Below are 27,275 nucleotides of genomic sequence, written 5' to 3'. Positions count from 1 at the left end.
CTGTTGAACTTCATTTTCTAGGAGAAAAGAAACTTGAAAGATGTATTTGAAAATTTCCCCGATCAGTCTCCTTTTTGGAATTCAGCATAACAGCTCAGAGTGGCTCCAAGCAAAGAAAGAAATAATGCCAAATGAATTAAACAGCTGTGGCCAAATGGAAGGAGAAGGGCTACTGCAGCAGGATGATTGTCCATGGAGAAATAAAGCCAGATAGGAATAGTAATTAGTAACTTTTCTGTATACATGAACCCCCAAGAGCAGGCCGTTAAGAAGCAGTGCTATGGCAAGAAAAAGTGGATAAAATCTACAAGAACCCCTCTAGCACTAGATTTGTATTTGTTTAGGTTGCAGGCTTCATATTAGCTATATATTCTCTAGGATTCTTGGATGGGAAAATAAAAGTGACTATAGTCGGATGTGAAAAGAGTAAGAAACTCAGAATAACCATGGTGCAGGGGTTAGTAAGACTGCCGGGGTGGATTCAAGGTTGGATGTTACAGGTGGTGATCCAAGTAGACACAGGGAGTATGGAATGGAGGTCCTGCTGTTGAGGTGCCGAAAATCAGGCAATAGGCATTACCAACCTTCATGTAATAATGATAGTAATTATATGCCAGGCCTGGTTCTAAGCAGTTTATATGATTTGTCTCATTAATCTTGATGTAATTCTGGGATATTAAGGTTGTCCCCACTTTACAGATGAGAAGACTGAGGCATGGAAAGTTTAAGTAATTTGTCTGGGTTCACACAGGAAATAAGTGCCAGGGCCGAGGTTTGAACCTATGCTTTTAATTCTTAAACTGTCCTTCAAGCAGGCAAGTAGCTTCAGAGAGACCTAGTCTAGAGTCTAGGGAGGATCACCTCAGAGACTGGTGGTGGAGGTCCATGTGTGAAGTCAGCTAGGAAGCATTTGGGGGCAAGTGCTGGCTTACAGTGTAAACACATCGACTGACTCAGTACCTACAAGCTGAGAGTTATTGTGGTCATCAGGGCTGAGTGCTGATCCATCTTCCTGTGATTCTTTAGCTCTGCCCTCCTCCGAGTGATGATGGATGGAGATGTGGCTACAGCAATTCCATATCTCTTATTGGCACAGAACACTGGTTGGAAGAAGAGAAACAGCTGTACTCTGGTGCTGTCCCAGAGGAATAAGGAAGAACTTCCTCAGATGCTGAGAGCAAAACCTCTATCCGCATCTTGGGACACTGAACACAGGCACACACCGTTGCTAGTCTAGTCACTGACAAGGGTCGTGGGATTGCATGTGGACTGTCAGGAGCTGGGGTGGGACTAAGCCTTTCTGAGTCACATGAAGCTGGGAGGATACCCAAATAAAACTGGATACTTAAAATAAAATCGCAGATCTCTGAGGGAAAGGAGCTTCCCAGGTGGCGCTAGTAGTAAAGAACATGTCTGCCAGTGTAGGAGATGTAAGAGACACAGGTTCAATCCCTGGGTCAAGAAGATCCCCTGGAGGAGGGCATGGCAACCCACTGCAGTATTCTAACTAGAGAATCCCATGGACACAGAAGCCTGGTGGGCTAAGGTCCATAGAGTCACAAAGAGTCAGACATGACTGAAGTGACTTAGCACACAAGGGAAAGGAAGAGAGGTAGGAGTTGGGTGGTCACCCAAAATGGCTACCCCAGAGAGGCTGTATGCTGGTCTGGGAGCTATTGATTATCTCATAAATCCAGGAGCCCACTTTCTAGAACTGGTAAATCTGGATAGAGCTTGGTTCAAAGCTCAGTAACTTGGTTTGATATCTAGTTCTAGAATGGAACTGTCAACAAGGTAAATTTGATGCTGTGCCATTTACCTACCAGCCTAGACTTTCTTACCTCTCTTCTGCTGGGGAAAACTGGTTTGAGTCAGTGGCCTTGGTGAAGCACAGACAGAAGGTGAAGGGGACCTTCTTGGGACTTGAAGAGCCAAGAATCATGACAAAATGAGGTTGAACATTTAGTATGTCAAATTGGCAGATCTGGTCTACTTTGGATATGTGTGTGTGTGTTAGTTGCTCAGTCATGTCTGACTCTTGCAACCCCAAGGACTTCAGCCCACCGTACTCCTCTGTCCATGGAATTTTCCAGGTAAGAATACTGGAGTGGGTTCCCATTCCCTTGTCAGGCTACTTTGGATACCATACAGAATACTCTTTTCTATTTACTTTATTTCTCAAAATTTATTTTTATTATTGGCTTCTTAGGCTTTATTTACAAAGTGAAGTTTTTTTAACCAATTTTTTAAAGAGTTTTTTCCAAAACACAACTATGAGGTCAGTAAAATGTTTCTTTGCTCCCCACTGTTGTGCTTAGAGCAGTGGAAACTACAGTGTGCCACACTGCCATGCCTGCCTCCAATGTCCATGGCAGACATCGGTCATCTATCATGGTTCTGTTTCCTGCCGAGCCTGGTTGCAACCAGGGATTATTCTCTCTTTGTTGCCCTAGGCAGCCACTGCTGAGCCAGCACAAGAAGTAGAAATTATTTCCCATCCTTGCTCGGGGAACTCTGTCTCTGAGAGGCAGCATGGGAGAGCAGAGCAATAACCAAACTTTGAATCAGACATATTCGTTTCAGAGGGCTTGGGTTTGAATCCAGGCTTTGCCACTAACTAACTTGGCAAATTAACTTACTTCTCTGAACCTATCTCCTCTTTTTAAAGTAAGGTTAATGATACCAATTTCCTAGGCTATTGGTGATATTAAATGAGATGGAATATGTACTATTCTCAATGGATTGGGCAGCTCTCTGAATGTTAGTTCACATTGCCTTTCTATCAAAAACCTAGACCAAGAAGACAATATGATAAACTTACTCTAAGTAACAGGCAAACATATCAACATTTTAACAGGGCAGTACCTTTAATGAAAAGAATTAATTGCTGTAGTGTTTTATATGTTATATGTAGGGGTCAAAAGTTTTGAGCTGGGGTTTCATTTGCTCGAACTACTCAGACCATCATTGTTTCTACCTAAAGGACATGGCTTGATTTCAGTTTTTGTAATGTCAAACTTGGCAGAGACTAGTGTTTTAGGGAATTACAAAGGGAGGAGAATCCATAATCTTTGCCCTTGAGGAAGTCAAGCCAGAGGAACACAGTGACAAATAAATATACTGTAGAATACAAATAACTAAAGCCTGTAAATATACCCACATATGCTAAATTATAGCTCCATAAATGTATTTACTTCTACAGTATCTGCATAGGCAGGCAGATCAATGGAACAGAATAGAATCTTAAGTAGGTCCAAATACTTCAGGGAATTTAGTGTATGATAAGGATGGCATTTTAAATCAGGGAAGAAAGAAAGATTATTTAATAAGTGGTATTAAGACAACTTTTTAGGCATTTTGGAAAAAAAATAGATTTCTGCTATAAAGACAAAATGCAGAAGTATATAAATTTTATAAGGCATCATGGAAAAAATTTCAATAATCTTGGAGTAAGACCTTCTCATGTAAGAAGCAACCTAAGTAGATATTTAAAAACAAAAGAGATTTTGCTATAAAAATTAAAGCTCCTCTATGGAAATACATGGTAATTAAAGGTAAAAGACAAATTGTAAAAAATATATATACATGTCCAATTGTATTCCATAGATATTGTACCAGCTTTTACTGTATCTGCACTGTATATGTACCTATACCCTCAAAATACAGAGTTTGTATATGTCAACAAGAAAAATACAAAAGAGATCTTAAAAAATAGGCAAAAGATATGAGAAAGCACTTTGAAGAGAGAAGAATCTTTCTATGCATATGAAAAATCTTCAGTTGCATTCATAATTAAAGAAACACAAATTCAGATGATAAATTTTCACCTAATAGGCTGGTGATAATTATTAGCATAAAATTTGGAAATTTACAGTGGATGATGTCGAGGGTACAGGCATATATGTGGTGCTGGAGTTGCTTCAGTCGTGTCCGACTCTGTGCGACCCCATAGATGGCAGCCCACCAGGCTCCCCTGTCCATGGGATTCTCCAGGCAAGAACACTGGAGTGGGATGCCATTGTCTTCTGATATTTGGTGCAGGAATGGTAAAAATTAGTACAACCTTTTTGGAGTGCAACTGAACAACATTGTCAAAATTTGAAATGTGCAAATATTGCAATTCCTACTTCTAGGGATTTATCCTTTGGTTTGATTTGCATAAATATGCAAAGAAGTCTGAAGAAAAATTGTTCATTGCACTATTATTTACAACAGTAAAAAAAGAACAAAACAAAACCAGGAAGCAACCTAACATGTCCATCAGCAAGAGATTGACTAAAATATTTCAATGCAATTCTATAATAAAATGTTACATAGCCATTAAAATGAGTGTATCTACATGGGCTAATTTGTATATTGTTAAGCAAAAGAAAAATCTTAATGTCTGCAGACATGTATTTATGCAGAAGTGTCCTGGAAAGGCATGCAAGAAACTGTTGACTGTGGTTACCACTTGGTAGTAACTCTGAAGGAGTAGAGTAGGAAGGAGAATCACTTTGGAAACTTTATTGTACTGTTTTCTGGCCAAAATTTTGTTATTTTCATAATAAATGGATGGTCTGATGGACAGATAAAGTGATAAGCAAATCGATTGCCTGGGAATTTTTTCAACCTAATTTCTTCTCTGTATACTTCACTCAGCAAATTCTTCATATCACCAAATCAAAAGAAAAAAAAAGAATGGATTCCTATAAGAGGATGAGAAACTGAAATAGTTCTGAGAAACAGGAAGCAAATGGATTCAAAGAGATTAACTAGAAAGGCACGTGCAATTTGCACCCATTTGGCAGTCTTCTCAGCTTACAGTCAATAGAGGGCAAGAGTAAAGGGGCCTTGGATCAGCTAGCCTGTGCCATCTGTGCTGGTCTCCTCTCCCCTAAGGCTTATTTTTTTTTTTGCAAACAGCTCAGTAGCTTCATGTCCCCACAGCAGATGAAGTCACTGGGTGTTGGGTCTGCATAGGCAGAGCAGTATTTTCAGTAGTTACCAAGAGGGTCTGGGATTCATCTTCATGAAAAGAAATATATCAATATGTCCCACCAATCGCTATGTCTCACCATTCCTCCACAATAATCTGTAGCAGTTGGAGTAGAAAAGATCATACAACTGGCATTCTCAAAAACAAAGGTACTCAAATAGTGAAGTCTCACCAAACATTTGATGAGAAGCATCTCTGAAAGTGAGCCATTAAATTCAGTGATCAAAAGAGCTAAAATCCAAAGAAAAAGAGTTAATATAGCAAACAGAATATATCAAGTATAATTAATATCTTTAGAGATATGCAGTGGAATATTAAGAATATTGCAACCATGAATCATAAAACACTTAATTAAAATATGTGTATTGAAATAAAGTTATGGTACAAATTTCCTTGAGTTTCCCTGGTGACTCAGTGGTAAAGAATCTGCGTGCCAATGCAAGAGACACAAGAGATGTGGGTTTGATCTCTGGGTCTTGAAGATCACCTGGAGAAGGAAATGTCAAATCACTCTAGTATTCTTGCCTGGGAAATCTCATGGACAGAGGAGCCTGGTGAGCTATAGTCCATGGGGTTGCAAAGAGACATGACTTTGTGACTGAAAAAACACAAATTTCCTTAGTGTTATAAGTAATTGATTTTCCTATTAATTCATCAAGTACACTGAATGTGTCATACATTTTTACCTTTTCATACTGTTCATGGGGTTCTCAAGGCAAGAATACTGAAGTGGTTTGCCTTTCCCTTCTCCAGTGGACCACGTTTTGTCAGAACTCTCCACCATGACCCATCTGTCTTGGGTGGCCCTGCATAGCATGGCTCATAGTTTCATTGAGCTCGACAAGGCTGTGGTCCATGTGATCAGTTCAGTTAGTTTTCTGTGATTGTGGTTTTCATTCTGTCAACCCTCTAATGGAGAAGGGTAAGAGGCTTATGGAAGCTTCCTGATGGGAGAGATTGACTAAAGGGGAAACTGGGTCTTGTTCTGATGGGCAGGACCATGTTCAGTAAATCTTTAATCCAATTTTCTGTTGATGGGTGAGGCTGTGTTCCCTCCCTGTTGCTTGACCTGAGGCCAAACTCTGGTGGAGTTAATGAAGATAATGGCAACCCCCTTCAGAAGGTCCCATGCATGCACTGCTACACTCAGTGTCCCCAACCCTGCAGCAGGCCACCGCCAACCCATGCCTCCACCACTGACCCACGCCTCCACCAGAGACTCCTGGACACTCACAGGCAAGTCTGGGTCAGTCTCTTGTGGGGTCAGTGCTCCTTCCTCCTGGCTCCTGGTATGCAGAAGGCTTTGTTTGTGCCCTCCAAGAGTCTGTTTCCCCAGTCCTGTGTAAGTTCTGGTGGTTCTATGGTGGGGTTAATGGCGACCTCCTCCAACGGGGCTTATGCCATACCCAGGTCTGCTGCACCCAGAGCCCCTGCCCCTGCAGCTGACCCATACCTCCACAGGGGACACTCAGACACAGTTTTGGCTCAGTCTCCTTATTGCCAAATTCAGACTTAAATTGAAGAAAGTAGGGAAACCCATTAGACCATTCAGGTATGACCTAAATAAATTCCCTTATGATTATACAGTGGAAGTGAGAAATAGATTCAAGGGATTAGATGTGATAGACAGAGTGCCTGAAGAACTATGGACAGAGGTTCATGACAATGTACAGGAGGCAGGGATCAAGACCATCACCAAGAGAAAGAAATGCAACAAGGCAAAATGGCTGTCTGAGGAGGCCTTATAAATAGCTGAGAAAAGAAGAGAAGCTGAAGGCAAAGGAGAAAAGGAAAGATATACCCATTTGAATGCAGAGTTCCAAAGAGTACCAAGGAGAGATAAGAAAGCCTTCCTCAGTGATCAATGCAAAGAAATAGAGGAAAACAATAGAATGGGAAAGATAAGAGATCTCTTCAAGAAAATTAGAGATACCAAAGGAACATTTCATGCAAAGATGGGCACAGTAAAGGACAGAAATGGTATGGACCTAACAGAAGCAGAAAATAAGAAGAAGAGATGGCAAGAATACATAGAAGAACTAAATAAAACAGATCTTCATGACCCAGATAACCATGATGGTGTGATCACTCATCTAGAGCCAGACATCCTGGAATGCAAAGTCAAGTGGGCCTTAGGAACCATCACTATGAACAAAGCTATGAACAAAGCTAGTGGAGGTGATGGAATTCCAGTTGAGCTATTTCAAATCCTGAAAGATGATGCTGTGAAAGTGCTGCACTCAATATGCCAGCAAATCTGGAAAACTCAGCAGTGGCCACAGGACTGGAAAAGGTCAGTTTTCATTCCAGTCCCAAAAAAAGGCAATGCCAAAGAATGCTCAAACTACTGTTCAATTGCACTCATCTCAGACACTAGCAAAGTAATGTTCAAAATTCTCCAAGCCAGGCTTCAACAGCATGTGAACTGTGAACTTCCAGATGTTCAAGCTGGATTTAGAAAAGGTCGAGGAACCAGAGATCAAATTGCCAACATCCACTGGATCATCAAAAAAGCAAGAGAGTTCCAGAAAAACATCTACTTTTGCTTTATTGACTATGCCAAAGCCTTTGACTGTGTGGATCACAACAAACTGTGGAAAATTCTTAGATGGGAATACCAGACCACCTGACTTGCCTCCTGAGAAATCTGTATGCTGGTCAAGAAGCAACAGTTAGAACCGGACATGGAACAACAGACTGGTTCCAAACTGGTAAAGGAGTACATCAAAGCTGTACATTGTCAGCCTGCTTATTTAACTTATATGCAGAGTACATCATGTGAAATGCCAGGCTGGATGAAGCACAAGCTGGAACCAAGATTGCCAGGAGAAATATCAATAACCTCAGATATGCAGATGACACCACCCTTATGGCAGAAAGCAAAGAAGAACTAAAAAGCCTTTTGATGAATGTGAAAGAGGAGAGTGAAAAAGTTGGCTTAAAACTCAACATTCAGAAAACTAAGTTCATGGCATCTGGTCCCGTCACTTCATGGCAAATAGATGGGGAAATAATGGAAACAGTGAGAGACTTTATTTTCTTGGGCTCCAAAATCACTGCATATGGTGACTGCAGCTGTGAAATTCAGATGCTTGTTCCTTGGTGGAAAAGCTATGACCAATCTAGACAACATATTAAAAAGCAGAGACATTACTTTGTCTACAAAGGTCTGTCTAGTCAAAGCTATGCTTTTTCCAGTAGTTACCTATGGATGTGAGAGTTGGACTATAAAGAAAGCTAAGCACTGAAGAATTGATGCTTTTGAACTGTGCTGTTGGAGAAGACTCTTGAGAGTTCCTTGGAGTGCAAGGAGATCCAACCAGCCCATCCTCAAGGAAATCAATCCTGAATATTCATTGCAAGGACTGATGCTGAAGCTCTAATACTTGGGCCACCTGATAAGAAGAACTGACTCATTTGAAAAGACCCTGATGCTGGGAAAGATTGAAGGTGGGAGGAGAAGGGGACAACAGAGGATGGGATGGTTTGATGGCATCACCAATGTGATTGACATGAGTCTGAGTAGGCTCCGGGAGTTGGTGATGGACAGGGAAGCGTGGCATGCTGCAGTCCATGGGGTCACAAAGAGTTGGACATGACTGAGCAGCTAAACTGAATTGAAAGTTGAATGTATTCAGTGCTAAGTACTGCTAGTTGTTGCTGAACCTAATAATTGCACACTTTACTATTTGGAAAGTTTTTTTTTTTTTTTTGCTCCTCCAAACATCCTTGTAAGGTGAACAGGGCAGGGCAGCCTTTATTAAATCTCACCTTAGGAGATTGCGGCCTGGGATAGAGTTAAATATTTTGCTTACAATGAAACAGTCAATGACAAGGCTGAGATTCACACTCAGGCTTTTCAATTTCAAATACATGACACTTTGAAATCACATGGTCTTTGTAAGAAATGTAATGCTTTAGCCTACTTTCTACAGTGAAAAGAGTCACTATGACTTTTTCTGAATGCGGGGCACAATAGCACCAAGAAGATGTGCATGTGAGCAATGATTGGATTTTTGTTTTCTACTTGTATTTCTTAAACATCACCAGGTACAAGATTCCTGGAGGCAGCTTCTATGTGTACATAACAGCTTGGATTTATGATGTCAGGAAATAATATAGTAGAAAACTTAGTGACATGCTTTTTAAAAAAAGTTTTGTAGGTTGTCTCTTTCAGCCTGAGAGAAGTAGGTCATGAAAGTGACTACAGATTTATCAAGAAATTTAAGATTTTTATTTTTTATTCCAGCTGAAACTCTGCTTAACCCCAGATTTTGACAGTGATGCCATGAACTATGGCTAAGGAAAAGCTCCTGATCCCCCCGTGTCTGTGTTTCGGGACTTATTTTAAGACTGTAGCTCAAGTTTGCAAGGACATTGGGATAGCTGTCCAACCTGGTCACGAATGTTTTTATCCTCATGGACATCTTCCAGGAATAAAATAGTTTCCTCAAATTCTATTTGGATTCCAGGAGCTTGTAAATAGACCCAGCTTCTGCAGGTGATGCAGTACAATGAATGAGTTTGGTATCATTGAACTGTAAAGTACCATGAAGAGTGTCTGAAAGTTGAAATTAACTTTTTATTAGCATGACACAGCTGTGGGCTGTTTCATCTTGTCAGCAGCAAATTCCTGGTTCTCTCCCTTGCCTTTTCATAGACCTCACATTGGTTCACCTCCAGCTATTCCTAACGTCCTAACAGGCACTGTCCTGCTCCTTGTCAGCTTTTTCTAGTCCTACCGCTTCTTTATGTGGCTTTTTGATGTTTCAAAAGAAGCGTGGAATGTGATAGACCTTTCATTTTCAAATGTGCTTTTACTGTCTTTGATGCCCATATCAGAGCAATAGCCTAGAAAGATTAGGTGAAGGGGAAATAGGGGGACCAGCTCTCCCAAGGGCTGACTGAATAACCTCAGTTATGCTGTATTTTCCTATCTATGTCAAGAATGTGGGTTAAACAATAAGTCTTCACTTCCTCCAGATTTTGCTAGCCACCTGCCAGGTTTGTTGCCTAGACACCTGACAAAATACAGACCTCCAGTGGTCAGACTTGCACCAGATCTGAAATGGAATAATCCTTGATTTAGTAGTAGTAGTATTCCTGTGTGCACATCCTGCATTATTTCTCTCTTCTGAAACATTAGGGCTAGGTAGGAGAAGGCAATGGCACCCCACTCCATTACTCTTGCCTGGAAAATCCCATGGACGGAGGAGCCTGGTCGGCTGCAGTCCATGAGGTCGCTAAGAGTCGGACACAACTGAGCGACTTCACTTTCACTTTTCACTTTCATGCATTGGAGAAGGAAATGGCGACCTACTCCAGTGTTCTTGCCTGGAGAATCCCAGGGACGGCGGAGCCTGGTGGGCTGCCGTCTATGGGGTCGCACAGAGTCGGACACGACTGAAGTGACTTAGCAGCAGCAGCAGGCAATTCATGCCTTGTTTTCTATGTACCTTATCTATCTCCACTTGACCACCCAAATAGGTATCTTGCTTTTGCCTGTGAGTATTTAAAGCCATGACCTCTTGAAAGAAGTAACCTGAAACAGCTGAGAATGCATGAATATTTGCTCTGTTATGCAGTTTCAGTTTCTGGAACATCATGTTTTGAATTGCAGTGGGAACAAAAATCCTCTTTATGGCACTCAGTACATTTTGTTCTCAAAAGATTTGATGAGCTTAGATGCTATACAAGGTCTCTTGTAAATTATGATAGAGCAGCAAAAAAATAAAAATAAAAATTCGACCTAAATTGGACATGTTTCCGGCTTTAATATATCCAGTTATTTGAAATTTCTGTGACTTTAGTGGCTTAGGAAAGAAAAGTATTGGACTCTGCCTTGTGGAGCCATGTTAAGTTAATGACAGTGAAAAAGGTCTTTGGTCTTTCCTAAAGGATATAAGGATGTCTGCATTAATACCATTTGAACTTTATTTGAATAAGTGTATTCTCACACAACAAATTCACCAAAAAGTCAAGTTCACAATTAAAACTTGAAGCAAAATCAATGGGCCAAAATTACTGTAAGGAAACTGGAGTTTTGATTGTCTCATGAATAGACTTGAACCATCACCACGTTAGGTTATCCCAAATTCATTGAACATTCTTGTCACCTTGAGAACGATGGTTCATTTGTCTCATCAGAACCTAAAAAGAATATATATCAGACAAGTTAAATGAAAGTGAAGTCACTTAGTTGTGTCTGACTCTTTGCAACCCCATGGACGGTAGCCTACCAGGATCCTCCATCCATGGGATTTTCCAGGCAAGAGTACTGGAATGGGTTGCCATTTCCTTCTCCAGGGGATCTTCCCGGACCAGGGATCGAACCCCGGTCTCCCGCATTTTAGGCAGACGTTTTACCATCTGAGCCACCAGGGAAGTCCAAGTTAAATTAAAGCACAATCTAATTACCTAAGGAAAATATACTCCATCTATTCAAATTACTCTTCTGTTCTCCAGGCATTCTGAGTGAGAATATGATATAAAATTGAGATGAGAGTTTTGTGATTCCTTTACTCCTTGTGAAAGCTCTTCTAAAAGTGTTAATTTGGTGAATATGTGATGTTATAAATGATAAAGACTTAATAAACTTACCTGGGAAATGTTTCAGCACCTACTGTGAATTAGAGCAGATTTAATTGTGAAGAGTACAGTTCTTCAGAAAATACCAGCAATCAATTTCCCAGGGCAAGTTCCCTTCCTCATCTAGATGGTTCTTCCCTTCCTGATTAAGGCTACCTAATCCAACATCCTCTGAGTGGTTGTATTCTTGTCTGTGAGGCATACAGCTGATGTATATAGATTTTTGTTAGATATTTCTAAGAGCTGTCTTTAAATTCTGTCTTCAGAACCAAGTTTCTCTTTTATGACCTACTGTACAGTAGGTGTAATAGACTTTAAAGAGTTAGGCACAGAGATGTTATAACTGGAAGTCTTTGGCCATTCACCTTGTGGAGTTAGTGATACAGAATATGAAATAAAATACCGTAACTATGGAGAAGAATGTCAATTGCAAATGATGTTCTGCTCTGAAAAATATGGAGACAATTATACATTTGGGCTTTTGGTTCAGACTATTCCATGTTTAACAAGTGAGTTAGCCTATTTTCACTAAGTGCTTCTAGGAATTCTCCTATAAGAAAAACACAAAATTCAGAATATAAGAGAATATAAGGACACTGGGTAAAACCCAGAGGTCAAATATTTAAAACTGAGAATTAGCTAATTTAAAACTGGTTCAATAAATTCCGTTTAGAATGCTGCCCTTGAGATGTGGCTCATTCCATACATACACTTTGAGTATTTCAGGTTATATGTTGGGAAGTGACATTGACTTTCAACTCTAAAAGCAAATGTTCCTTTCAGCCATGCAGTGATTTTGAAGAATGTGCCTAGTGTTTTGAAGGCTTCCTTATATATTTTTTTATGTATTTTTAAAAAGTTATTGGTATTCTCATTATGGATAATTCAAACTTCAATGTAAAATACACAAAGCAAAATGCTATTTCCCTCTTCTGCCTTCCATCCTTTTCTCCCAGATGTGGCTCTGAGAACTAGTGTTACATGTTCTTGCATCTTATTTTCTCTGTATTAATATGTATTTATGCACATTATGTTATATGTGTACTTACACATAGAGATAGATGCATATTTTTAAAATATGTGGGTTTAAGTATACAAGTTCTGTGACTTACAACTTGCCTTTCTTGCCCCTTACACTGTGCCATCTTTTTCTGTATTGGTCCTTCTAGGTTCATGGCATTCTTTTTAATGGCTGTATAGTATTCCATGGGATGAATGCACCTTAATTTACTTAACCACTTCATTTTTGATGGCAATTAAGTTTGCTTTTCCTTTTTTAAAGGTACTTGAAACAATGACAAATAAACATCAATGTATGTATATCTTTGTGTATACACAAAGAGAATTTCTTTGAGATAGATTTCCAGAAATGGAATTGCTGGATCAAAGGGCATGCACACTTCAAGATTAGATAAATATGGCTGGGGTTAATATTCAGGTGATGTGTGTAGGAAAGAGTGTACTGGCGGGATATTGTCAACTGGTTATAGCTGGCATCTGCTTTGATGAGCCAGTGCCTTTGCCACACTGGATATTAAATTCTTTGAACTTCATCCCTGAAATTGCCTTCTAAAAAATTGCATCAATTTACATTCCTCCCTTTAAAAGTGCACGAGAATGCCTGACTTTTGCCTTCCTCACTCACACTTTTAGTATGTCTTTTTAACTGCTGCAAATCTGAGAGGTGAAAAGATAGGACTGTTAACTGCTCAATGGGTATAAAGTTAAATTTTTCAACATGAGTAATTTCTGGAGATTGCTGTGTAACATTTTGCCTATAGTATTGTGCATTGAACTTTGTAGTTCCCTGATTGCCAGTGAGGTGGTCACCTTTCATAAGTTTATTGGTCATTTTTGGTTCTTCTGGGAGTTGCCTGTTAATTTGATATGTTTATTTTCTACTGGGTTGTTTGACTTTCCTTAACTGACGGGAAGTCATTTTTATACACTAGATATTAAGCGTTTGTAGAATCTGTTTTGGATGTTTTCTTTCTCTCTGTCAGTCACTTGCCTCCAACTTTGTTTCTGAAGTCTTTTGTTGTAAAAAAATATATATTTTTAATTTTTAAAAATAACTTTCATTGAGATATGATTGACATATTAAAAGCTGTGTATATTTAATATATACAGCTTGATGAGTTTGAAGATAGATATACACCTGTGAAACCATCTCCATGATCTGTGCCATAAACATATTCATCACCTCCAAAAGTTTTTACATGTCATCTCTATTAATTATTATAATAATCATTAGTGATAAGAATATACTATATATCCTATTAAGCAAATTTTTTAGTATACAATATAGTGTTCTTGACTATTGGCCCTGTGGTGTAGTATGGTATATCTCTAGGATTTATTCATTTTGCAAAACTGAAACTTTGTACCCTTTGACTAATATTTCCCTTTCTCTCTGCTCCAGCCTCCGGCAATCACTGTTCATCTTTCTGCTTCTATCTGTGATTTTGGCTATTTTAGAGTCCTCGTGTAAGTCCTCATATAGTAACTCTCCTTCTATGCCTGGCATCCATGTTATTACAAATAGCAGAATTTTCCTTTTTTTAAGGCTAGGTATTATGCCAATGTATGTATGCATACAACCATGTTTTCTTATCCATTCATTCACTGATGGACATTTAGTTTGCTTCCATACTTTGGTTATTGTGAACAATGCTGCAGTGAACATGAAATGCAGATATACCCTCAAGATGCTAATTCCAAATCCTTTGGATATGTAACCAGATGTGAAATTGCTAGATCATATGTAATTCTGTTTTTAATTTGTTTAGGAACCTCCGTATTGTTTTTCATAGTAGCCGAATCAATTTACATTCCCACCAATATTGTACTAGGATTCCCATTACTCCAAATCCATGCAAACACTTGTTATCTTTTGTTTTTCAATACTACCCCCATAACAGGTATGAGGTGATATGTCATTGTGGCTTTGATTTGCATTCCCCTGATGATTAGTGATGTTGAACACCTATTCATGTACCTGTTGACTATTTGCATGTCATCTTTGGAAAAATATCTATTTTGGCCCCTTGCCCAAGTTTTGCTTCCCAAATGGTGCTAGTGTTAAAGAACCAACCTGCCAGTGCAGGAGACGTGAGAGACGTGAGTTTGATCCCTGGGTCAGGAAGATCCCGTGGAGAAGGGCATGGCAACCCACTCCAGTATTCTTGCCTGGAGAATCCCATGGACAGAGGAGCCTGGTAGGCCGCAGTCCATAGGGTGCACAGAACTGGACATAACTGACGTGACTTAGCATGCATGCAGCACACCCATGTTTTAATTTTTTTCTACTGAGTTATAGGAATTTTCTATATATCTTGGATATTAACCCTTTATCATGGGTATGAGTTACAGATACTTTTTCCCATTCCATAGATTGTCTTTTCATTTTATTAATTGCTTTTGCTATACAACAAAAATACCCAAAAAGAAAGTTAGGAAAACAATCCCATTTACAATAGCCTAAAAATCAAATTACTTGAGAATAAACTTAAAGTGACTTATTACATTGGAAACTATAAAACATGGGTGAAAGAAATGAAAGAAGACATAAATAAATGGAAAGACATTACACGTTTATGGTTTGAAAGAATTAATATTGTGTAAATGTTTATACTACCCAAAATTATCTACATATTTATACAATCCTTATCGAATTCTCGATGGTGTTTTTTTACAGAAAAAAAAATTCTAAGGTTTGTGTAGACCCACAAAAGACTCTGAATAGCCAAAGCACTTTTGAGCAAGAAGAACAAAGATGGAAGCATCACATTTTCTGATTTCAAAATATATTATAATAATGCAGCAATCAAAACAATATGATACTGGCATAAAAACAGACATGCAGACCAATGGAACAGAATGCAGTCCAGAAATAAATCCACACATATATGGTCAACTGATGTTTGGCAAAAATGCCAAGAATACACAGTGAGGAAATGATGCTATTAATGGTTTCTTCAATAAATGGTGCTGGTAAAACTGAACAGCCACATGCCAAAGAATGAAAATTGATCCTTTTCTTACATCATACAAAAAATTAACTCAAAAAGAATTGGAGATTTAAAATAAGACCTAAAAGCAGAAAACTCCTGGAGGAAAAGATAGGGAAAAACTTCATGCAGTGTTGTATTAGTTTCTGATGTACAGCAAAGTGTTTCAGTTATATGTATATATTTTTCTTTCGTGTTCTTTTCCATTAGGCTTTATAGGGTATTGAATATAGTTCCATGTGCTATACAATAGGACCTTATTAATAGTTTGTATCCACTAAACGCAAACTCCTAATTTACCCCTTCCCCATTCTCATTCCCCTTTGGTGACCATGAGTTTGTTTTCTGTGTCTGTGAGTCTGTTTATGTTTCATAAATTAGCTCATTTGTGTCATATTTTAGATTGCAATGCAATATCATAATGCCATATAATATATGGTGTTTTTCTTTTTCTCACTTACTATACTTAGTATGATCATCTATAGGTCCATCCATGTTGTTACAAATAGTAGTATTTCATTCTTTTTTTTTACCTACACCATTTATTGAATGATTCATTTCCCCCACTAAGTTGAAATAACATGATTATAAATCTTACATATAAAATCCTCATGTATGTGTGGGTAAACTTCCAAACTCTATTTTGTTGCCTTGTTTTGTATTTTGCACGATGCCAGACTGTTTTACTTCGTAGAATGTTTTAATATGTTTTGCTACCTGTAAGGTTTTTCTTAATTCAGGATTTCAGTGCCTAGCTCAGTTTCAGGTATGTGAGACAGGGATTCTTAACCCAGAGTTATGGCTCAAAGAATCTGTGAAGTCCCTAAAATTGATAGTCAGTATTTCATGTGTTTGAGAGTATGTGTATATGTCAACATGTATATGTCATTTTTCTAGGAAGAGGGTCCATCAAATTTCTTCAGATTCTGAAAGTAGACCGTCACCCTCAAAAAGAGGGTAAGCATCCCTGATGGAGATATTGAACAACAGTTTGCTGAAGGGAATTGACAATATCCATTTGACTGATTAATTTTTCCTCAGGCTGACACAACTGATGACCAATATGTGTGTTAGAGGGGATAAAACCAAAATAGCTCATTTAGATGAGAGAAAGAGGTGTTCATTGATAGCTTTAATTGCATCTCCTTATTCTAGTTTCAGTGGGAACTGATGTATATTTTAGAATAGAGCAGGCTAAAAATACTAGCACATGTCAAATATCCATTATAGAACAAAACTTTGTTTTGCATTTAATATAGAGTCCCTGATAATTGACTCTGTTCTTTTCCCCACTTAGTGTGTAGACTAACAGAATTGATTATTTTGATTAACTTAACTGTTCCAGATGAATAGAGTGATCCAATTGGCTTTTCCCACCACTTCATGGATTCAATGAACTGGCTATTTTGGTCCTGTGAGAAAGCCTCGCTGTCTTTAATCCATATCTTCCCTGTTGGAGTATAGTCTATTTTGGAGTTTCAGTTCAGGAACATTTGAATTTTGTGTCAATGAGTTTTCTGGTTTCGTTGCCTTGGGAAAATCTCCCTGTTTATGCTCCAGTGACTCAAAATTATCTGGTCAGTCTTGGCTTTTTCATAGTTGCTGGTGCTGGGTGTCATTCAGTCTTCCTATGTAGAGTGTTTGAAAAATTAGTGGTTGGGGTAAAAAGTGAGAAGATAATTAGAACAAGCAAATCAAGTAAATAGGTTCTGCTAAGTACTCTCCTGAATGAATTCTTTATTAATATTACCTATCTAAATGTAATTTATCAGTTAGTTCATTTAAATTTAAAAACTAATTGGTTTTAATTAAAATTTATTGTTGAATACCAACACCAATACTAACGTCTAGTAAAGAGAGTTTAAAATATGCAGTGAGTTTGTTGACCATATACCAAACTGAATTGGTCATGGTTTGTTTTTTTTTTAAAGGCTTTATTTCTTAAGTAGTTTTGTGCTGTGCTTAGTCACTCGGTTGTGTCTGACTCTTTGCGACCTCATAGACTGTACCCCACCAGGCTCCTCTGTCCTGGGGATTCTCCAAGCAAGAATGCTGGAGTGGGTTACCATGTCCTCCTCCAGGGGATCTTCCCAACCCAGGGAGTGAATCCAGGTCTCCTGTATTGCAGGTGGATTCTTTACCATCTGAGTCACCAGGGAAGCCCAAGATTACTGGAGCTGGTAGCCTATCCTTTCTCCAGGGGTTCTTCTCGACCCAGGAATCGAATTGGAGTCTCCTTCGTCGCAGGCGGCTTCTTTACCAGTTAAGCTACCAGGGAAGCTTTTACAGTAAAATTGAGATGAAGGTACAGAGATGTCCCATATACCCCTTGCCTGCACATATGCATAACCTCCCCCATAATTGACATCATTCAGGAGAATGGTACTTTTTTTTCAAGGAAGAACCCACACTGACTCATCATCAAAAGTCCATTGTTTACCTTAGGGTCCACTCTTAATGCTGTATATTTTGTGGATTTGGACAAAGGTATAATGACACACATCCATCGTTATAACATCATACAGAATATTTTCATTCTCCTAAAAATCCTCTGTCTTCCACCTGTTCATCTTGCCCTCCTGCCACTGATCTGTTTGTTGTCTTTATAATTCTTTCTTTCTTTTCCAGTATGTCATGTAGTTGGAATCATATAGGATGTAGCCACTTCAGATAGGCTTCTTTAACTTCTTCCCTCATAGCTCAGTTGTTAAAGAATCCGCCTGCAATGCGGGAGAGCTGGGTTCGATCCCTGGGTTGGGAAGCTCCCCTGGAGAAGGGAAAGGCTACCTACTCCAGCATTCTGGCCTGGAGAATTCCACGGACTGTATAGTCCTTGGGGTCGCAAAGAGTTGGACACGACTGAGCGACTTTCACTTCACTTCTCTAACAGCAATACACAGTTAAGGTTCATCCATGTCTTTCCATGACTTGATAGCTCATTTCTTTTTTTTTTTAGTTCTGAATAATATTCCATGGCTTGAATGTACTGCAGTTTAACCATTTACCTACTGAAGAAAAGTAGGTGAATGGTTAAATTTTGGTTGCTTCTAAGTTTTGGTGATTATGAATAAAGATACTATAAACATCCATGTGCAAGGTTTTGTGAGGATAAAAGTTTTCAGCTCCTTTGGGTAATTACAAAGAACAGTGAATCGCAGATTCTATGGTAAGAGTAAGTTTAATTTTGTAAGAAACCACCAAACTATCTTCCGAAGTGGCAATACCGTTTTCGTTCCACCAGCAGCGTATTGCTCCACCAGCAGTGTTCATATCCTCACAATTATTTGGTGTTGTCAATGTTCTGGATTTTGGCCTTTCTATTAGAAGTGTAGTAGCATTTTGTTGTTGTTTTAATTTGCTTTTCCCTGACAACAGGTGATGTGAAGCATCTTTTTGCATGTTTACTTGCCATCTGCATCTTCCTTGGTGAGGAGTCTGTTAAGGTCTTTGTCTCATTTTTAATTAGGTTGTTTGTTTTCTTCTTGTTGAGTTTCAGAGTTCTTAGTGTATTTCAGCTAACAGTCCTTTATCAGATATATCTTCTGCAAATATTTTCTCCCAGTCTGTGGTTTGTCTTCTAATTTTCTTGACATGGTATTTTGCAGGGCAGACATTTTAGTTTTAATGAAGTCCGGTTTATTAATTCTTTCATTAATTGTCTTTTGTGTTCTATTTAAGCACCATAAGAAGGTCATCTAGATTTCCTCCTACGTTATCTTTTAGGAATCTTATATCAATAGGTTTGAATTTTATGTTTAGACCTATGGATCTGTTTGAGTTAATATCTGATGGGTGTAAGTCTGTGTCAAGGTGTTTTTTGTTTTTTGTTTTTTTTTTCCATATGGATGTCCAGTTGTTCTAGCATCATTTGTTGAAGAGACTATCTTTGTTCCATTTTATTTCCTTTTTTTTTTGGTAAAAAATCAGTTGATTATATTTATGGGTATCTGTTTATGTTCTTTTCAGATTCCTTGTTTCTTTCTATAGTCAATGCCGAGCCAGATATGATGTTCTCCTGGAATCTGCCTGTCAATCTGTTTCGTAGGAGAAAGCAAGACACAAGTAGATCAGCGATCTTTCTACTTGAACTCAGGGGCCCAAAAGATATTAGAGGGAATGTCTAGTGTCATTTATTTTACAATATCACAAACTAATAAAACACTATTTTTGGACCTTTTTCTCTTCTGTTTTTTCTCTGTTGATGTTTTCTTGGTGATGTTGACTCTGGCATGGCAAATATTTTCTCCCAGTCTGTAGCTTGTCTTCTAATTCTCTTGACATGGTATTTTGCAAAGCAGACATTATAGATTTAATGAAGTCTAGTTTATCAATTCTTTCTTTCATAGATTTTCTTTGGTGTTGGAGGTCATCTAGATTTCTGCCTGTGTTATCTTTTAGGAGTTTTATAGCAATAGTTTTGAATTTTACATTTAGGTCTATGGATCCATTTGAGTTAATTTTTAAGAAGGGTGTAAGTCCTTGTCTAGTTTATCGATTCTTTCTTTCATAGATTTTCTTTGGTGATATGACTTAAATCATACCCAAGAGAAGCTGGAGGGAATTGGGTATTATCTTATAATAGATCTGTCAAAAATGAGATCCCTTTTTATTATATCTGAAAATTTTAAAAGTTATTATAGATATCCATAATCAATTATTAGGTTTAAATAGTAAATTCCTCTGTTCTATACTTTGTTTCACTATATTAGGTACTATGTAGTAAAAACCAAGTTTTGGCTTGAATAATTTTAAGAAAGTGACTTTTGCCTTAAAATTTGTTCTAGTGATGCACAGGGCCCGAGTATTAAGATACAAATGAGAGCAGGCATTTAACGTATTGTGAAGACCCTTTGGGGATGTCTCTTCCAATTCCCATTTGATTGCAAATTCCTTAAAGTTAGGGACTTGTGTCATGCCATGTATCTCAAACACCTGGCTCAAATCCTGGTATATATTTGATGTTCAGTAAATACTTAAAGGACTAGAAGAGTAAAATAAACAATAAATGAAAGAATTTACTCAGACAGAGAGATAAAATATACCAGAATCACCTTTAAGTTCTGTGAAATAATTACTTTATATCAGGAGTGGGAGTTGCCACATGTGTTATTGTATCTTGATTTCATGTTATAGAGAAACTGGAATTCAGTGAGTTTAAATGACTTGGTATCATAGGGCAGAGCTGAGATTTAAACTCAATGTATTTCTCATGGTTACTGGAACTCCAGTAATAGAGATTTAGACTTGAAACTTTAGATAGGGTGGGAGGAGGAAGCAAATTATAACTGAGCCACCACCAAAATAGAATAATCTTGGCATATTTGAATGAAGCAGGAAGCTGACAAGAAACATAAGTGTTATCTCTGGTGCAGCAATCTAAGTACCAGTGAGATGCTTTGAATGGCACGCTCTCACCTCTCCCTTCCCATCTTTCTTCCCTCCACACGCTGCTTATTACATTTCTGTTAATACCTACAGTGATGAGTTAACTGAATTTTCCATAGTATCTAATTCCTTGTGCCTTGACTTACTTTACTGCTTATGAGAAAGAGAAAGTACAATTTCTTGTAAACTAATAATAACTATCAGAATGTACCTAAGGAGCAATAGGATGGAAAGATAATAGGTAATAATGGGAGGGTGATATAAATGATCTTTGAAAACAAAACTGAATTAAGAGTCTCCATTAATTCGTGATTACTAAGAAATTAGAAACTGGGTATTCCATTTCTAATTCTCTACATCCTACATAGAATGTATTTGAAATCCACTATTGTTTTTTAATTTCACAAAACCATTGTTTTTCCATCATCTACATTCCCACAATTGATTGCTTTGTTATTTTCCCCTCAAAGTGAAAGGATTTTTGCATTCACCCTTCAAGGCTTTTGATATGGGATTTGTCTTCTAGGGAAATTTGAGCAGAAGGGACACCTAAAAACTAAGTTTTCCAAGGCTAAGCAGAGGCAAGAGTTTGTTTCTTGAGTAGAAAAAAAAATGGTTATGGAAATTATGTTCATACAAGCTTCTATTTTTTTATACAAGTAACCTTTCCTGTGGCTAGAGTACCATGGTTCAGCATTTTCAGATGTAAATATCTTTTCCTGACCCTGGCATAAATAAGTTTTGGAAAGCACAGAGATATATTTGGCTTTAAAATAAGTGACCTCTCATTTAAAGGGCTCACTGAAAGATGCAGTGGAAGGGGGAATGAGTTTGAGAAGTGGTGGTGATGATTATTTATCAGGCTTCTCGCAGGTCCCCATTGGTGTCTAGGAGCTTGATTGTCTCTGCACTTGCCACATTAATCACTTCCTCTTTTAAATTCAGGAGCATTATGCTTGGTGCACGGGGTCGAAGACAAGGTAAAACAACAAAAAGTCAATTGTGGTAAATACCCTTCTGATAGTAAGTTAGAGGTAGTTCTGCGGTGATTTTGGCATCAGTCATTAAAAACACTCTGCTTTCAATTTATAACTTTGTGTATAACTATATTTATCATCTTTATTTGTAAAAATCTGTGCCTGCTAATGTGATAAGCTATACAATTCTTGTTCTCCTTAGAATTATTTGGAATGTAAATATGCATGACTCTCTGGAGATAACAAATACTGTGTTTATATGAGAGGGATGTTTTTACTAAGAACCCAGAGATACTTGCCTGAAGGTGATCTCTGGTTTTTCTGCTTATACCATCAACTATTCTCAGGTTTGTCTACCATATATAGACTTTGGCCCTTTCAAGGATACAGTATGAGTCTGTACACATTTCCCTCTTTACACACTTTTATTTCTCTTCAGAATAGAGGAAAAAATGGAAACTCAATTTGTATAAGTAAATCTAGTATCAGGAAGTCAGAACAGCGAATGGTTTCTAGTATTTCCAGAGGTAAGGACTTTCAACATCAACAGATTTCACCATCTCTCTACTCATGACAGAAAGCTGCTAGACGTTTCATAACTTATGTAAGACATGTCTGTCATTTTCAGGTTTCATGAATTTGAACAACTGCAGCACACATATGCGTGACACAGATTCAGACTATGAGCAGTGTGACTCCAAACAGCCTTCTCCCTCCCGCGGTCAGGACACCCAGCTCCACAACTGCCTCCTGTCTTGGACATGCCCGGCCCTCTCCTGCCCGAGGCCCTTGCATTGCTCTTCTTCTTGGAATTCTTCCCTTCAAGATCTTCCCAAGACTGGCTCCTCCTTACTGTTCTGGATTCAGCTCAGATATTTCCCACGCAAAGAGCCCCTCCTATGGCCACACCATCTAAAACAGCACTCTGTCCCTCTCCCACCCCCACCTTTCTTCCGCTCACTCACTGTTGCATTACCTTCCCTGTTTTTCAATAGCACTTACTGCAGTCTGGTATTACATTATGCATAGGCTGTACTCCTTTGCTGGACTAATTCTTTATGAGATTGGAGACTTTGCTGGACTTGTCTCTACAACAGCCACGAGTACTCCTGATAAGGTACTCATTGTATGTTGGTGAATGTGTGGAAGAGAATATGGATCACTGGGTTTTTCAGCATACAAACAGGGACACATTGGCTTAGATTTTTCCTTCCACATAGTCACAATCGACAAATGATTGGATTACTGGATATTTAATGAATGTTATCCTGTTCTGTCAGAATTTTTAATGATATCCCAAAGTTGAGGACAAAATGTTTTACAGAGATTTTATATAGATCCTTAAAAAAAGATCAATCCTGCTTAACTGTCTCCAGCCCATATAAGTAAAGGGATCCACCTGTGTTGAGAGAACAGTGGATGGGGAGAGGAGAGAGAGGCTTCTCCTCCAAGGCAATTGAGGGGGTGTTCTTCTTTACCATCTGAGCCACCAGGGAAGTGTTCTTAGGTCTTCTCTGGTGGCTCAGATGGTAAAGAATCTGCCTGGAATGCAGGAGACCTGGTTCAATCCTTGAGTCGGGAAGATCCCCTGGAGAAGGGAATGACAACCCACTCTAGTATTCTTGCCTGGAGAACCCCATGGACAGAAGAGTCTGGCGGGCTGCAGTCCATGGGGTTGCAAAGAGTCCTATATGACTTAGTGGCTAACGCACATAGCCCCTTAGCGGGGGACTCCTGCATCTGGCTTCCAGCCTGGAGGCTTGCTCAGCCCTAAGTTGTATTTTCTGAGGCTGTTGTATGTATTGCTACTAAAGCAGAGAGCTGGGGAACTCTTTTGAGATCCTGATAGGAGATCCTTGGAGTCTGAAGGCACAGAAACTGGTGACTGTCAGGGAGAAGTGTGAATGCTGGGGTTGGCTACGGCTGCTTTCACTTCTGAGCAGGGTGAACCTTAGTGAATTTCTCTGGGCCATCAGAACCAAGATAGGGAACCAAATCAACACCATCTTTAAAAAAGTCTCATCCAAGAGAATTGCCTAGAGACCCAGGGCTCCCAGTAGAAAGATGCAGTGAAGAGTTAACTGCTGGAGGGCAGCTATAGGGTGTACTACCCACATCAGAGAGTGGTACAGAGTGGGGAGTGGAAGCTGTTAAAAACCACTGAGGTCCCCACTTTAAGGAGACACACCTGTGGATGCTTGCCACAACAGAGGGGATGCAATAGCCAAGGGACAATGACATGACACCAGCTAAGAAAAAAGACCTTGCAGCTTCTGTTCTTACCCACCCTGGCAGAGTAAATGAAGAAGAGAGGGAAAGAGCCGATCTCTTATCTCACTCTTGGTCTCAGGCAGCACTTCTCAACTGTACTCATTGCTGCTCCCTCAAAGAGCCATTTCTAACTTTTTGCATGCAATTGTGAGTTGTTGATACGACAGATACACTATAAGCTTATGTACTGTGGCCCTTTGGAGGACCCACAAACTATTGGGTCATCTAACACTTGTTTTCATCCCTTGAGAAGCAATTTTCATCCCCTTGGGGACAATATCATGCCTGTTAAGAGTGCATGGTCTAGAGTGGTGGTTCTTAACCAAGAGGGATTTTCCTCCCAAGGGGAAATCTCACTGACATTTGGCAGTATCTGAGTTTTTGGTTATTACAACAGGAGGAAGTGCTACTGGCATGAATTGGGTAGAGGCCAGAGATGCTGCAAAATATCCTACAATGCACAGATCAGCCCCTACAGCAAAGAATTATCTGATTCAAATTACCAGAAGTGCTGAGGTTGAGAAATCCCCAGTTAGAGTCTAGAATTTCTAGGCTAAACATAGAGGGAAAGATGTGTGCTGAAAGAAGGGGAGAAACTTTGAATTAGCTCAGAGATAAATGCATTAGAATTGACTGGAATTTTAAAAAACCTGAGTGATTGAAAAGATATGGAGTCTGAACCCAGTGCTATCATGAGGCAGAAGATTATTGGATGGAATGAGCCAGAAGGCAGTGTGGGAGAATAAAACTGTCTCCTGATTGCCCCCTCCTGAGCTTACTTTTGAATCAGTTGGTTAAAGTTGTAACAAAATGGGTTTGTAAGTTAGTGGTTTGGAACTCCTAATGCAGCCTACGGGTATTAGGTCCTCAGACCAGCTCACAGAGCCCACCCTGTAATGCATATAAACTATTTTACTGATGGACTGTGGCATGTGGCCACTGTCGGTGGCTGTGTCTGGCAGAAGGGGAACATGATTCTCTACCATTCCAGTTCTAACTGTGGACAGTGTCTCCTGGGACTGATAGCAGGTAGATGGGACAGCAGTTGTGTGGGCAAAGGACATGTGTCATTGGATAGGATGGAAGGAACTAGACCTGCTGGGGAGAGGTTGTTTTCCTTCCAAGACAACTGGTTCCTTCGGAACTCTCACTGGCCTTTCTAAGACATTTATTTGTAACATAATATGTAACACATCCAAGGAAAAAAAGAAAGCTTCTAAAGTAGGAATACATTTGAATTTGCACCGGAATCCTGACTTCCATAGTCAGCGAGGATGAATCAGTTTTCTATCCCAAAATGTAGTGACTTGAAATAGCAATTTATTCTCATAATTCTGCAACACAGGCTGATGGGCTAGGCTCAGAGCGGTGACTTACGCAGATCTTAACAGACGTCACTGATGTGGCCATTGTCAGTTGGTGTGTCGACTGGGGGCTGGCTGGCCCCACGTGATCTCAAGAACATGTTCGGGCCTTGGCAGTGATGGCTGGGTCTCTCCACCTTCGCAGCCCATCCCCAGGAAAGTGATGCTGGGCTTCCTTCCATGGCAGCAAAAGGGCAAGAGAAGAAACTGTGAGACCTTTTGAAGTCGAGTGTAAAATCACACGGTGTCCCTCCTGGAGTGTCAGCCCACATCAGTGGGAGGGAAACTAGTTCCACCTTGAGAAGAAGAGTGATACAGGCAGTTTATAGAGGCATGTGCTTCCAGGAATGGGAGGAATTGATGGAAGCATTGTTGCACACAGTCTACCAGAGGATTTACCCTAACCTATCAATGTGTCCACAGATGAAAAACACTTGAAATTTATTTGTGGGGTTAAGAGTAGGATCTGCTGATGAACGGTCTATAAGGAAAACAATACTAGTACTACTGTAATACTTCACATGTATGCTGCTACTAGTACGACACAAATATGGTGGACATATTTTCTGGTATGATAGACTATATAAGATATTCACAGAAGCTTCTGTTTTCAGTCTCCCATTCCTCTTCACTTAGGGATGGAGCTAGTGTAGTACCATCTGGATTCTCCTCCCTGTGTCCTAAGTTGCACCTGTCCTATGCAGTTAAGCTGTCTGTAGGACTTCTCTTATAAGACCCTATTACTTTAATATGATCTTAACTAATATACAGAGGATGAGATGGTTGGATGGCATCACCAACTCAATGGACATGAGTTTGGGTGAACTCCGGGAGTTGGTGATGGACAGGGAGGCCTGGCGTGCTGCAGTCCATTGGGTCGCAAAGAGTCAGACATGACTGAGCTGAACTAATATACTTGTTTAAACTGCTATCTTTGAGTACTTAAAGTAATCTCAAAACGCAGTGGGTCTGTAATGTTAAAGTCTAAGCTGAGAGCTCTGTTTGTATTCTCTGCCAGGGTCAGAGTTTTGTGCTCTGGCACAGGTTTCTTCATGTCATAAAAACGGGAAGTTTAAAAAGATTCTGTGATGTGAAGTATTTTCTTCTACTCAGAATCTGAACTGCAAATAAATCCTGCATTTGCCCAGAGCTGTGACAATTCCAGTGTGTAGTTGATAGAATGCTTTGGGCTGCAAGGAACAGAGTACCTGAAACAGATTGGCTTAGACAATAAAGAAATTTATCATCTGCCGTAGCCTCAAGTTTGATTCACTTAAGAACTCGATGGTGGGCTCAGATGCTGTCTCTTACAGTGTTAACTTGAATCTCTTGCTTTTAGCTGGCAGTAGAGAGAGAAAAACTTCTCCCCAACCATGGACATCTTCCATGCCATCTAATTAAGCCATTTAAGGTCACTAATACCTTAAATTAAGGTCAAGCTTTAATACCTCTCTGTAATACTCTAAACTCATTCATTGGCTGAGACTGATCTTGAATTGCCTCTGGAGTCAGGGATGTCAAAAAGTGTCTTACATAGTGAATAAACGTCATAAAGATCCTCTGCAAAGCAGTTGTTGTAGTTTAGTTGCTAAGTCATGTTCAACTTTTTTGCCACCCCAGGGACTATAGCCTGTCAGGCTCCTCTGTCCATGGGATTTACCAGGCAAGAATACTGGAATGGGTCACCATTTCCTTCTCCAGA

General features: G+C 39.3%; 1 protein-coding gene and 1 long non-coding RNA gene across 1 annotated transcript; both read left to right on the top strand.

Annotated features, from left to right (window-relative positions):
- The window catches only part of SLC7A11 (solute carrier family 7 member 11), a 979,966-nt gene that overhangs the window by 410,622 nt on the left and 542,069 nt on the right, over positions 1-27,275 (top strand).
- LOC145526025 (uncharacterized) lies at positions 1,767-10,722 on the top strand. The gene is made up of 2 exons (XR_014068618.1): positions 1,767-3,889; positions 10,370-10,722. It is a non-coding gene; the product is annotated as an uncharacterized LOC145526025 (long non-coding RNA).

Source organism: Giraffa tippelskirchi, chromosome 11 (genome assembly GCF_054371585.1).
Source record: "Giraffa tippelskirchi isolate mGirTip1 chromosome 11, T2T-mGirTip1v1.2.pri, whole genome shotgun sequence".
Classification (NCBI taxonomy): domain Eukaryota; kingdom Metazoa; phylum Chordata; class Mammalia; order Artiodactyla; family Giraffidae; genus Giraffa; species Giraffa tippelskirchi.
This window is presented reverse-complemented; position numbering and strand designations above follow the sequence as displayed.